The sequence below is a fragment of the Somniosus microcephalus genome, chromosome 26 (genome assembly GCF_052327205.1).
Source record: "Somniosus microcephalus isolate GS21.2 chromosome 26, FLI_Smic_1.0, whole genome shotgun sequence".
NCBI classification, from domain to species: domain Eukaryota; kingdom Metazoa; phylum Chordata; class Chondrichthyes; order Squaliformes; family Somniosidae; genus Somniosus; species Somniosus microcephalus.
The window spans coordinates 45539143-45554138 of record NC_141012.1 but is presented as its reverse complement, the minus strand read 5'-3'; the positions used below and the strand labels follow the sequence as shown (position 1 = coordinate 45554138).

Genomic DNA, 14996 nt, shown 5'->3' with positions numbered 1-14996 from the left:
CAGTGAGTATAAGCCCAATCGACACAATCTCTCCTCATACGTCATTCCTGCCATCCCAGGTATCAGCCTGGTGAATATTCGCTGCACTCCTTCCATGGCAAGAACATCCTTCCTCAGATAAGGTGACCAAAACTGCACACAATACTCAAGGTGCGGTCTCACCAAGGCCCTGTACAACTACAGCAAGACATCCTTGTTCATGTACTCGAACCCTCTTGCTACGAAGGCCAACATACCATTTCCCGTCTTAACTGCCTGCTGCACCTGCATGCTTACCTTCAGCGACTGGTGCACAAGAACACCCAGGTCTCTTTGCACTTCCCCTTCTCCCAATCTATTGCCATTCAAATAATAATCTGCCTTCCTGTTTTTGCCACCAAAGTGGATAACCTCACATTTATCCACATTATAGTGCATTTGCCATGTTTCTGCCCAATCACCCAACCTGTCCAAATCACACTGGAGTTTCACGACATCCTCCTCACAGCATACCCTCCCACGCAGCTTTGTGTCGTCTGCAAATTTGGAGATATTACATCCAATTCCCTCGTCCAGATCATTAATATATATTGTGAACAGCTGGGGTCCTAGGACCGATCCTTGCGGTACCCCACTAGTCACTGCCTGCCACTTGGAAAAAGACCCCTTTATTCCAACTCTTTGCTTTCAGTCTGCCAACCAGTTCTCTATCCAAGTGAATACCTTGCCCCCAATCCCATGTGCCTTAATTTTGCATGCTAATCTCTTATGTGGGACCTTATCGAAAGCCCTCTGAAAGTCCAAATACACCACATCCACTGGTTCTCCCTTATCTATTTTAGCAGTTACATCCTCAAAAAATTCCAGTAGATTAGTCAAGCATGATTTACCTTTTGTAAATCCATGTTGACTTTGTCCGATCCTGTCACTGTTTTCCAAGTGCTCTGCCATTTCATCTTTTATAATGGACTCTCGCATTTTCCCCACTACCAATGTCAGGCTTACTGCTCTATAATTCCCTGTTTTCTCTCTACCACCTTATTTGAATAGTGGGGTTACATTAGCTACCCTCCAATCTATGGGAACTATTCCAGAATCTATAGAATTTTGGAAGATGACCAGCAATGCATTTGCTATTTCTAGGGCCATTTCCTTAAGTACCCTAGGATGTAGATTATCAAGCCCTGGGGATTTATCGGCCTTCAATGCCGTCAATTTCCCTAACACCATTTCCCTACAAATACTGATTTTATTCATACCTCCCTCTCATTAGACCCTATGTTCCCCGACATCTCTGGAATGTTATTTGTGTCCTCCTTTGTGAAGACAGGACCAAAGTATGTATTTAATTGGTCTGCCATGTCTTTGTTCCCCATTATAAATTCCCCTGATTCTGACTGCAAGAGACCTACGCTTGACTTCAGCAATCTTTTTCTCTTCACATATCTATAGAAGCTTTTACAATCAGTTTTTATGTTCCCTGCAACCTTACTCTCATAATCTATTTTCCCCCTCTTAATTAATCCCTTTGTCCTCCTTTTCTGAATCCTATACTGCTCCCAATCCTCAGGTTTGCTGCTTTTTCTGGCCAATTTATATGTCCTCTCCTTGGATCTTATGCTATCCCTAACTCCCCTTGTTAGCCACGGTTGAGTCACCTTTTTTGTTTTATTTTTATGCCAAACAGGGATGAACAAATTCTGTAGTTCATCCATGCAATCTTTAAATGTTTGCCATTGCCTTTCCACCATCAACCCTTTAAGTAACGTTCCCCAATCCATCCTAGCCAACTCATCCCTCATACCATCGTAGTTTCCTTTATTTCAATTCAGGACCCTAGTCTCTGAGTCAACTACTTCACTCTCCATCTTAATGAAGAATTCTATCATATTATGATCGCTCCTCCCCAAGGGGCCTTGCACAACAACATTGTTAATTAATCATTTCTCATTACATAATACCCAGTCTAAGATGGCCTGATCTGTGGTTTGTTCCTCGACATATTGGTCCAGGAAACCATCCCCTATGCACTCCAGGAATTCCTCCTCCACAGTATTGTCCCTAATTTGGTTAGCCCAATCTATATGTCGATTAAAGTCACCCATGATAACTGCTGTGCCCTTATTGCATGCGTCTCTAATTTCCCATTTAATGCCATCCCCAAACTCAGCATTACTGTTTGGGGGTCTGTATACAGCTCTCACTAACGTTTTCTGCCCCTTGGTATTTCTCAGCTTTTCCCATACAGATTCCACATCATCAGAGCTAATATCCTTCCTTACTATAGTGTTAATCTCCTCGTTAACCAGCAATGCTACCCCACCTCCTTTTCCTTTTTGCCTGTCCTTCCTGAATATTGAATACCCCTGGATGTTGAATTCCCAGCCTTGGTCACCCTGGAGCCATGTCTCTATAATTCCAATCACATCATATCCATTTACATCTATTTGCGCAGCTAATTCATCCACCTTATTACGAATGCTCCTCTCATTAAGACACAAAGCCTTCAGGGTTGTTTTTTTAGAATTATTATTTACTGTAGCCCTGTTTGATTTACACCCTTGATTTCTCTGCATTCCACTTTTGCTTTTCTCCTTCCTATCTTTTGTTTCTATCATTACTTCCCTTTCCTCTGTCTCCCTGCACAGGTTCCCAACCCATTTTAATTTAAACCCTCCCCAACAGCACTAGTAAATACTCCCCCTAGGACATCGGTCCAGGTCCCGCCCAGGTGCAAACCATCCGGTTTGTACTGGTCCCGCCTCCCCCAGAACCGGTTCCAATGTCCCAGGAATTTGAATCCCTCCCCCTTGCACCATTCCTCTAGCCACGTATTCATCTGAAATATCCTTCTATTTCTACTCTGACTAGCATGTGGCACTGGTAGCAATCCTGAGATTACTACCTTTGAGGTCCTATTTTTTAATTTACCTCCTAACTCCCTATAATCAGCCTTTTGGACCTCATCCCGTTTTTACCTATATCGTTGGTACCTATATGCACCACAACAACTGGTTGTTCACCCTCCCCCTCCAGAATGCCCTGCAGCCACCCCGAGACATCCTTGACCCTTGCACCAGGGAGACAACATACCATCCTGGAGTCTCGCTTGTGGCCGCAGAAACGCCTATCTATTCCCCTTACAATAGAATCCCCTATCACTATAGCTCTCCCCCTCTTTTTCCTCCCGTCCTGTGCAGCAGAACCACCCATGGTGCCAGGAGGTTGGCTGCTGCTGCCTTCCCCCGATAAGCCATCTCCCTCAACAATATCCAAAGTGGCATATCTGTTTGAGAGGGGGATGATCACAGGGGACCCCTGCACTACCTGCCTGCGCCTACTACTCTGCCTGGTGGTCACCCATTCCCTTCCTTCCTGTGCAGCCTTTACCTGCGGTGTGACCAACTCCATAAACGTGCTATCCACGATGTCCTCAGCATCGCAAATGCTCCAGTATGTATCCATTCACAGCTCCAGCACCGCAATGCGGTCTGTCTGTAGCTGCAGCTGGATACACTTCCTGCACACATGGTCTTCAAGGACACAGGAAGTGTCCGTGATTTCCCACATAGTGCAGGAGGAGCATGCCACGGGGCCGAGCTGTCCTGCCATGACTTAGCCTTTAATTAATTTAGTTAGATCCCTGTTCAAGACCAAAGCAGCAACCAACTGTTATAACAAAGTCTTGCTGAACTCCAGCGTGTCTCGGCCGTGCCGTGAGCCGTATCTATCACCCAGACTGGGCCAATTCTGATGGTGAATTTAATTTTAACCCCTTGTCTATTGCGTCCAAGAAGAAAGTAGCTGATACCACAATACACCCTCGATAAAGTGTTTCGTTTCTAACACCTCATCAAATCAATTTGTTCAAAACGATATGAGAATTCAGCTATTAAAATCTGTCTGCCTTTTTAGAGAAGGGGGTAATCTTGACTTTGGGCGATAGTGTAAATCAGGCGATGTCGATTCAGCTGCACCTTGTACAATCTCTCCCAATTTTCAGTTCATTGACTTCAATTGGGGGAAATGTACAACGGGCGCCTGTTTTACACTATCGCCCGCAGTCAAAATTAACCCCGTTTTTGTGTCCATTGTTATGACTATTAGAGCACTGAGGCAGCCAATAGATTTGAATATTGATTAGTGACTAGTTAGTGATCTAATGGCTCTTTGCTTTCTGACAATTCCACCCAAGCCACTACAGCACAGTAACATTAACCTGTCATGGACAGCAATTAAAACCATGTCACTCGGTTGGCAGTGCGCACTAACCGTAACCCTAACCCTAACCCTAACTCTAACTCTAACTCTAACCCTAACCGTGTCACTCGGTTGGCACTGCGCACTAACCCTAACCATAACTCTAACCATAACCCTAACGCTAACCCTAACCCTAACCCTAACTGTGTCACTCGGTTGGTACTGCGCACCAATGCTCTGCTTCTGCTTTAGGCCTCAGGCTTTGACCATAAAATTGGGGTTGGTAAAGATGGCCCTTCAGCTCAATTAAGCTTGTCTTTCCTGAATATTAATCACACCATCTCCATGTTGAAGCATCTGTCTGATTTCTTACATTAACGCAGTGTCCTGGTCGAATGCCATCTTTCCAGAGATGTTGTTCAGGAATAAGTGAAAAAATTAGCTTTTATTTTTAAAGAACTGAGGTGAAATTATTTTAGAACAGAGAACGTGTTAAACAGGAGTTTGTTTTCTTCCTGGTTTAACTCAGTATCAGGAATGTGCAAGTTTATCGCAACTAATGCTCAGCCCAACAGCCAATCACAATGCGCCTGAAGTGTCAGCCTAGATTACGTACTTGAGCCCTGGAGTAGGACATAAACCCCAAATCTTCCAACTCAGAGACGATAGCTTTAACAGCTGAGCCAAGGATGAGCAGGTGCGATAAATGTTAAAACCTCACATTGATCCTGAGTGATCACAATGCAAAGTTCACATTTTAACAATATTTTGTGTTACTACTCTCCAGCTGTACTTTCTATAGCACAGCAACATAACTAAGGACTTTGATATAATTGTTACACGTGTTCCAGGCAGCCCCCCCAGGGCAGTGTGTATGGTATATGGAACACCCAGGGCAGTGTGTGTGGGATATGGAACACCCTGGGCAGTGTGTGTGGTATATGGAACACCGAGGGCAGTGTGTGTGGTATATGGAATACCCTGGGCAGTGTGTGTGTGATATGGAACACCCAGGGCAGTGTGTGTGGGATATGGAACACCCAGGGCAGTGTGTGTGGGATATGGAACACCCTGGGCAGTGTGTGTGGTATATGGAACACCCTGGGCAGTGTGTGTGGGATATGGAACACCCAGGGCAGTGTGTGTGGTATACGGAACACCGAGGGCAGTGTGTGTGGTATATGGACCCCCCTGGGCAGTGTGTGTGGGATATGGAACACCCTGGGCAGTGTGTGTGGTATACGGAATACCGAGGGCATTGTGTGTGGGATATGGAACACCCTGGGCAGTGTGTGTGGGATATGGAACACCCAGGGCAGTGTGTGTGGTATACGGAACACCGAGGGCAGTGTGTGTGGTATATGGACCCCCGTGGGCAGTGTGTGTGGGATATGGAACACCCTCATATCAGAGCAGCTTTTGGTTTCCGCATGGTCCTTGGGTGGCTTTGAGCATCTTGCTGTTCCTCCCACTCCTCCAACAATAACTCTGAGCATCTGCCAAAAGCACCTTGTCCATTAAAAACCCGAGCCCTAGGAATTTAAGGACAACCTTTATCAAGCAAATCCACCGTAAGCGTAGGGTCTGTTTATTAACATCCATCAAAGCTTTGTTCCTTCTGTAGCAATGTTAGGGCAAATGTTAGTCAGCACTCCATTAACTTCAATGTCCCTCAAAAAGAGTGGCTCGGTAGCATCACTACTGACTGAACTGGCCGAGTCCTGAAGGGCATAAGTGCCAGTCTGGGCCTGCGACGGATGGTGAAAGATTCAACACAAGGGAAAAAACCTACTTGATCTTGCCCTCAGCAATCTACCTGTCACAGATGCATCTGTCCATGACAGTATTGGTAGCAGTGACCACCGCACAGTCATTGCAGAGACGAACTCCCATCTTCACACTAAGGACACCCTCCATCGTGTTGTGTGGCACTACCACCGTGCTAAATGGGATAGATTCAGAACAGATCTAGCAGCTCAAAACTGGGCATCCATGAGGCGCTGTGGGCCATCAGCATCAGCAGAATTGTATTCCACCACAATCTGTAACCTCATGGCCCAGCATATCCCTCACTCTACCATTACCACCAAGCCAAATGACCAACCCTGGTTCAATAAGGAGTGTAGAAGAGCATGCCGGGAACAGCACCAGGCGTACCTAAAAACGAGGTGCCAACCTGGGTAAGCTGCAACACAGGACTACATAATTGCTAAAAAGCGGAAGCAGCATGCTATAGACAGGGCTAAGCGATCCCACAATCAACGGATCAGATCAATGCTCTGTGGTCCTGCCACATCCAGTCGTGGACTATTAAACAACTAACAGGAGGAGGAGGCTGCATGAATATCCCCATCATCAATGATGGTGGAGCCCAGCACGTGAGTGCAAAAGACAAGGCTGAAGCATTTGCAACCATCTTCAGCCAGAAGTGCCGAGTCGATGATCCATATCAGCTTCCTCCTGAGGTCCCCATCATCCCAGAAGCCAGTCTTCAGCCAATTCAATTCACTCCACATGATATCATGAAACGGCTGTGCGCACTGGATACAGCAAAGGCTGTGGGCCCTGACAACATCCCGACTGTCGTGCTGAAGACTTGTGCTCCAGAACTAGCCACGCCTCTAGCCAAGCTGTTCCAGTGCAGCTACAACACTGACATCTATCTGACAATGTGGTATGTCCTGTCCTCAAAACGCAGGACAAATCCAACCCTGCCAATTACCGCCCCATCAGTCTACTCTCAATCATCAGCAAAGTGATGGAAGGTGTCATCGACAGTGCTGTCAAGCAGCACTTACCAATAACCTGCTCACCGATGCCCAGTTTGGGTTCCGCCAGGACCACTCGGCTCCCCACCTCATTATGGCCTTGGTCCAAACATGGACAAAGGAGCTGAATACCAGAAGTGAGGTGAGAGTGACTGCCCTTGACATCAAGGCAGCATTTGACCGAGTGTGGCATCAAGGAGCCCTAGTAAAACTGAAGTCAATGGGAATCGGGGGGGAAACTCTCCACTGGCTGGAGTCATACCTAGCACAAAGGAAGATGGTTGTGGTGATTGAAGGCCAATCATCACAGCCTCAGAACATCGCTGCAGGAGTGCCTCAGGGCAGTGTCCTAGGCCCAACCATCTTCAGCTGTTTCATCAATGACCATCCCTCCAACAAAAGGTCAGAAATGGGGATGTTCGCTGATGACTGCACAGTGTTCAGCGCCATTCACAACTCCTCAGATAATGAAGTAGTCCATGCCCGCATGCAACAAGACTTGGATGACGTTCAGGCTTGGGCTGATAAGTGGCAGGTAGCATTCGCGCCACAGAAGCGCCAGGCAATGATTATCTCCAACAAGCGAGAATCTAACCACCTCCTGTTGACATTCAACGGCATTACCATCACCGAATCACCCACCATCAACATCCTGGGGGTCACCATTGACCAGAAACTTAACTGGACCAGACACATAAATATTGTGGCAACAAGAGCAGGTCAGAGGCTGGGTATTCTGCGGCGAGTGTCTCACCTCCTGACTCCCCAAAGCCTTTCCACCATCTACAAGGCACAAGTAAGGAGTGTGATGGAATACTCTCCACTTGCCTGGATGAGTGCAGCTCCAACAACACTCAAGAAGCTCGACACCATCCAGGACAAAGCAGCCCGCTTGATTGGCACTCCATCCACCACCTTAAACATTAACTCCCTCCACCACTGGCGCACCGTGGCTGCAGTGTGTACCATCTACAAGATGCACGGCAGCAACTTGCCAAGGCTTCTTCGGCAGCACCTCCCAAACCCGCGACCTCTACCACCTAGAAGGACAAGGGCAGCAGGCGCATGGGAACACTACCACCTCCAAGTCTCCCTCCAAGTCACACAGCATCCTGACTTAGAAGTATATCGCCGATCCTTCATCGTCACTGGGTCAAAGTCCTGGAACTCCCTACCTAACAGCATTGTGGGAGTACCATCACCACATGGACTGCAGCGGTTCAAGAAGGTGGCTCACCACCGCCTTCTCAAGGGCAATTAGGGATGGGCAATAAATGCTGGTGCTGCCAGCGATGCCCAGATCCCATAAGCGAATAAAAAAAACAAAAAATATATATACCAGAGCACAGAATCAGCACATATTCTCCAAGTTTCCAGACAGTCTGTACAAAAATTGGAATTCCCAGGACATTCAAGCTATGAGCCACAATCAAAGTAAGTTCAGGCAGTCCCAGCCTGTCAGCATTTAACTGCATACTAACCTCTATAATGCACTGTATTAGAATTCATGAGCAGAGACACTTTAGACCATAGCTGACTGTGTGCGTGGCATTAAGGGCATCACTGAGCATTGTTAAAGCTGTGTCAGTGAATATGAAGTGTGTTTGTGAACCTGCACTTTTACCATGTGATGAGGCATGCCCCAGAACGGATTCAGTGGGGCATCCAATGGAGCACAAGGATCAATAATTACAGACAGCACTGAGCAACCCCTCAAAAAGCCCAGCCATTTGGTATACAATGGAACGTAGCAAACTAAGGCAGGGTGCAAGAAGGAAAACAAAGAATGTATGTGATGAGTGACCATCCAAACCCCCCCGCCGTCCCCCCACCCCCACCCCCCCCCCAAAGTACCTGATGTAGCAGGCACTGATTACAGGGTCAACATGCGGCCTAACTGCTGGTCCTTAAGGGCACTGCAGGAGGCTGTGTTACTTAACGGCGTGGAGTTAGGCAGAGTAGGCGTGCTCCTCCTGGCTCCACAGCACTCCCGAGAGCCGCTGCCAACTCCATTGCACTGACCGGTTCCCCTCCCCTGGACCTACCCGAGGGCGTTGGCAGCTCCATCGCCCCGCCTGATTCCCCTCCCCTGGAACTACCCGAGAGCCACTGCCAGCTCCATCGCCCCACCCGATTCCCCTCCCCTGGACCTACCCGAGAGCGTTGGCAGCCTCCTGACATTCATTCTTGACTTCACCCACGAACTGCCTAGGGACGCAAAGTAGGCTTCCGCTGCTCACCATTTCAATGCAGGGATCATTGTGTGCCAGATGAACCCATTTCTACACCACTACCTTTAGTCTTTCTACAGCTCCATGGAGGGGATGGTGTGACCCAACCAGTGTCAGCGAGCAAGCCCTTGCATTACACACGTCGGGGGTTATAGACAGGGAGGTTGAGGTGGAAGCACCGGAGGAGACAGGTTTATGGGTGAGGAGGTGCAAGTGGTGCTGACTGGTGTCAGCTGTGGCTCAGTGGGTAGCACTCTCTAGGTGGGAGGGGCTAGTGTAGGGGGGCATCTTTTAACTGGTTTATGGTAATTTACCCGGCCAGCAGCCTTTGCCTACGCTCTGACCAATTCCAACCTTTTACCTGGTTTACGGTAATTCGCCTGGTCAGGCAGCCTTTTTGCTGCTACACTATAAACCAATTTTCAAACAGCGGTTTCGAATCGCTAACCCCACCTTCCAGTTCTGACTGGAGGAACTTATAATTAATGATATTAAACGGACAAATGGTCTGGATGAGAGAAAAATCAAGCTTTATTAACTAAATAAACTATAATCAAATTTTAAACTATACCACACGAACACAGTAATTACAGTAAAATTGCTTAAATGGGGGAAGGCAGACGGCAAAAATGAGGGATTAATGGCTACAATGTTGATTAAACAATCTTAGCAATATCCCCTAAATGACCACCCCCCCTAACTCCTTACTCGGTTGCCTTGCTGAGGAATCAGAAAACCTGCTCACCTGTGGTCCAGCGAAGTAAGAGAGAGATAGCTTCTCGGGAGCTATCTTTTATATCCTGCCAACTCCTGTTTGGCGCTGAAAAAGTCTGTGTGCAAAACCCGCACCCAAAAGTTCCAATACACAAAAGAAAGGCTGTGATTGGCTGATTCAAAGTGGTTGGAGTGATTTAATGTGTCTGCCCTCTGGGGCCGAAGTGTACCCGCCCACATCCGGAGTTCACCTGGGCTAAAACAAAAGGGAATCCAACTGCCCTATTGTTCAGAATTGGGTGATTCAAAACCCAGTCATTCCTAAACTGTTGCATATCAAAAGTCCTTTCCACAGTTTCAATGTGCCTCATTGTGTGTGTAGGGGGTTTGAATGGGTTGAAACTACTGTGTAAACAGAAGCCAGTTGTGCTGAGGTTTAGTCTCAAGTGGTTGTAAGCCCTTATGTCAATAAACAACATCGCTTGCTTCTGAGAGGGAAACTCCCTTTTGATTGACAGAACCTAACTGCCACGGCTTGCCCCTCCCACTTTACACAGACACTGCGAGGTGCTTTCCTAATCCTCATTGTCCCTGGGGCAATGCTTTCTGACGGCCATTTTAAAATCTTTGTGATTGACCAAACTCCAGGGAACAATTTTATTAATAAAAATGTACTGTCATTAAGGTGTGCAAATTTTTCCACAGAACTCCTCAATTCCTGTGTTGTCCACATGCTGTCCATCTCAACGCAGCCTTTTGCGGTTCTGGGCAGATTTTAAAACATTGTAGACAATTCACATCACCCAATTCTTCGTCCACGATGTGGACCAATATTTCCAATCTTCAGGGAAAATAGGGGAATTTTGCGAACCCCTACATTCCCTCCTTTTGATACTCCCAACTTGGTTGAAGTATCCACTTGAAGGAGTGAGCAAAATTTTCTGACCCCCGACAAACAACCATCCCCTGTGTTTACCTATAGCTACCTACCACTTATCCCCCGACCCGTCTATTCCCCTAAAATTCGTGAGAAAACGTGGTGCGGTAGGCATCTTACAGATACATCATTTTACAATAAGGGGTCTCATACCCCTGCATCACTTGTTACATTACAACTTATTACAAAATGTTGCAATCTTAGTTATACAATGTAATCAAAATGATCCCAATCACGGAGAGGGTCCTATGCCTCTGCTCAACTTGGAGTTGTCACAAAATGATCCCAAGCACAGAGAGGATCCTACGCCTCTGCTCAACTTGGGGCTGTAACACAGAATACAAAAAGAATCTTGAACAACATGCTTAAACAAACCCCGACCATCACGTGCCAATGATGGGTCGCGAAATTCGAGTGGGTATTGCTCCTCCCACCCAGTCAGTAAATGTTCCTTCCACCCCCATTTTGATGGTCTTAAACCTTTAAAACATACAGAATGGATTTACAGACCAGCCTGCTCCGCCAGCCCCGAGCCGTTCCCTTGTCCCTTTGTGGAGGCGAGGTACCCCTCACGTTTAAAATTACCTTGGCACAGACCGAGACCGGGGAGTATGGGATCGCGACTCCCAGTCCCTCCCCGCCTTCCCTCGACTGGCTGCAGAAAATGATGTGTGCCTGTGTGGCGGCTCTCCCTGGCCCCACACTCAAACTTGGATCCCAGATCCGGCCACCCACTCATCCTCCCCAGCCACACTTACACTCTAACTTTGCCTGTGGGCCCCCGGGTGAGTTCCTCCCTTCCCCGAACACACCCATACGACTCTTGGGTCTCCCCCTCCCCTTTGCAATCTTTCCCGGGCCATCACCACCCACTCCCGGGGAACGCGTCCTTTTCTGACAAGGCGCCCGCGCTTCCCCACCATGACTCCTCAACAGCGAGGTCTCCCACAAGTGAACTTCGGTCAGGATAGTGCTGGATTGGGGGCCGTGCCCCACCCAGCTGGGGCCATCTCTTCCGCGTAGGAGGAGTAGGCAAGTTCCTCCGGACCCTGTCCGGTTTCTCCCGAAGGTCGCTGCGGGGTTTACCTCTGGATTTGTCCAGTGGCGAGGTTATCCCCAACATTCTGTATCCATATCTTCCTTCGATGCCCAGCTCGGGCTGGGCGAACAGGGTTGCTTCTTCCTCCACTCTCCTGCAAAAGAACTTAAAAGGACATGCAGCCAGGTCTCTGACCGACCTGCTGCCTTAGGTGAAGGCGTGGTCGGGTCCCTCGACCTCGGACCAAAAATACAAACATTTGGCACACTTGTAAACTTAAACTTTAACTACAACAGTTAATTCTAAACTTACAATTTACACCTTAAAGCAAGCTATATACACACATAGCTATAATGCAAATGCCGCCCATCTCCGGATGGCCAGGCTAATCTCTGGCACTGTCGCAGATTGCTGCTGGCTGCAGCAGAGCTGGACTGCCTCCTGCCTCTTGTCCCTTGCAGCTTATGGCCGCTGGTTGGGGACCTCTGTTCTTTGGCTTCTCCCTGGTTCGGGAGATTGCCTTACTCCACTGTAAAGTGGGTGACCATCTTGTCTCGGGCTTGCGGACCCGCTGAGACCTTCTGAGGGGCGTCTCTGTGGGGGAAATTTTGGCTGGCGGACCCTGAGCTTGGGTCACAGCCCTAGCTGGCTGGGAACCTTCTCCCCCTGGTGCAAACATCCCGGACTGTATCAGATACCTGGCAGCCTGCCGGTACTCCGGGTTTGCCTCCTTTTCCCTACCCACTCCTGTACTGGGGGCAGTTATTCCCTCACCACCCGCTGCTGGTGGCTGGAAATCTTCCTCCCCGTGTCCAAAACCTGTTACCAGCTCCCCTGCAAGAGGAATTGCTATCCCTGCCTCCCCAGGGTCTCACATCATGGGGGGGACCACTCTAGAAGCAGGCTGGGAAGTTGGTCCCTTTAAACAGGCGACTGCGCCTGCGCAAATCTCCTCCCCTGAGTCCCGCGGCAGAGGCTGTGAAGCCTCTGTCTTCAAGCAGGCGACTGCGCCTGCGCAAACCTCCTCCTCGGAGTCCTGCGGCAGAGGCTGTGAAGCCTCTGGCTTCAAACAGGCGATTGCGCCTGTGCGGGAAAACCGATGAGGAGCCGCTGGGGTCCCGCAGGCAACTGCGCCTGCGCGAACAAACTCTTTAAAGGGCTGGGGAGCTGCTAAACTCTCATAAGCAACCGTGCCTGCGTGTTCAGTTTGGCTGAAAAAGATAGGAAGAACCACTGGGTCTTCCAAGCAGGCTACTGCGCCTGCGCGTATGGATCGGGAAGCGGAGACCTTTAAACGGCCGACTGCGCCTGCGCGCTCGGGCTCACTGTGAGCAAGAGCCGCTAGGGGTTCTGAGTCCGTGACTGCACCTAGGCGAACCCGGTGAGAAACCTCTCCTCTCAGGCGCGCGGCTGCGCCTGCGCAAACCTCCTGTTGGCAAAACTCCCCCCTCAGGCGTGCGACTGCACCTGTGCGGGAAAACCGAGGAAGAGCCGCTTGGGGTACGGGCTGGGGAACCGCGCATGCGCGAGCCTAGTCTTGGGAAACCTCTCCCCTCAGGCGCGCGACTGCGCCTGCGCGAACCTGGTCTTGAGAAGCTTCTCCCTTGTTTAAAAGACTGGGGAATTCCTGCCTCCAGACCAGCGACTGCACATGCACAGGCAGTCTTTGTGAATGGATTGGCAGCAGCCTGCAGATTTCTAATCTCAGGTTGCTGTTTCTCTGGTTTTGAGCCACATAACTTGCTCAAATTTAAACTTTGGTTCGAATATAAGCTTTGGCCAAAATTTAGGTTCCACTGGGGCAGGGAAGTGTCCCAATTTGTGGGCTGGACAACTATTCCCTGGAAACAAGCCACAGCTCCTGTCTTCACAGGCTGTGAACTTGAACTGGTCTGGTCAGCAAACTCATGTTCCCTTACCCGGGTGGCTTTAAATGGGGAATTTTGGACTTGGACCTGCCTTTGGTTCTAGGGCCAAAACTGTCCCGTGTGCCTCCCTTGTCCCGGATTTCTGCTACCGGACCTGCTCTACAGGAGTCCCAGAACTCTCCTTCCCTGTTCCCCTGCTTAAGCAGCCCAGTCCTCCTTAACTCCATACCCAAACTCTCTATCTTTCTGTTACAGGGGGTATGATCTGCTCCACTAAACCTTTGGTCGCAGGCCAGCTTATAAGCTGCCTTTACCTCCCTAACCTTCTCCTGCTGCTCTGTTACTTCTGAGGTGAGGCGGGCATTCTCTTCCCGCAGTCTCATCTCGTTCCTCTTTGAACTGTAAATTTGGCACTTTAGGAACTCTATCTTGTTCCTCACGTGGCTTTTGCCCTCGCTAGCTTCTTGGGTGAGGTGTGCATTTTCCTCCTGGAGCCTCATCTCACTGTCCCTCACCTCTGTGACTTCCTGCACAAGGCGCTCTATAAATGCCTGGCATTTCGTGACCTCTAGTGTGAGGCATGCATTCGCTTACCGCACCCTCATCCCACTATCTCTGGCCTCGTTCACCTATCTTATGAGGCGTTCTACCTCTGCCTGGCATTTTTCAAGCTGGGACTCCCGATTCTTGGCCTCTTTAACCTCCTCCTGCACCCTCATCTCACCCTCCTTAACCCAGCCACCTATACCATGATAGGTCAGCCTACACGCTGCCGCTAACATCCGCAGGGCTAACCACATCCTAAAAGCAAGAAAAGCAAGAGCTGATGCTTTCTCCAGATCCAGACCACTTATCATATCAAGAACTGCCTCCCGTCCTGCCGCGGTCGCCAATTTGTAGGGGGCATCTTTTAACTGGTTTATGGTAATTTACCCGGCCAGCAGCATTTGCCTACGCAATTCCAACCTTTTACCTGGTTTACGGTAATTCACCTGGTCAGGCAGCCTTTTTGCTGCTACACTATAAACCAATTTTCAAACAGCGGTTTCGAATCGCTAACCCCACCTTCCAGTTCTGACTGGAGGAACTTATAATTAATGATATTAAACGGACAAATGGTCTGGATGAGAGAAAAATCAAGCTTTATTAACTAAATAAACTATAATCAAATTTTAAACTATACTACACGAACACAGTAATTACAGTAAAATTGCTTAAATGGGGGAAAGCAGATGGCAAAAACGAGGGATTAATGGCTAC

The 14996-nt window shown here is 48.8% G+C and overlaps 1 protein-coding gene across 1 annotated transcript in view; it reads left to right on the top strand.

Annotated features, from left to right (window-relative positions):
* kirrel3a (kirre like nephrin family adhesion molecule 3a) overlaps window positions 1–14996 on the top strand; it is a 164702-nt gene that overhangs the window by 113797 nt on the left and 35909 nt on the right. The gene's annotated exons all lie outside the window — the stretch shown is intronic.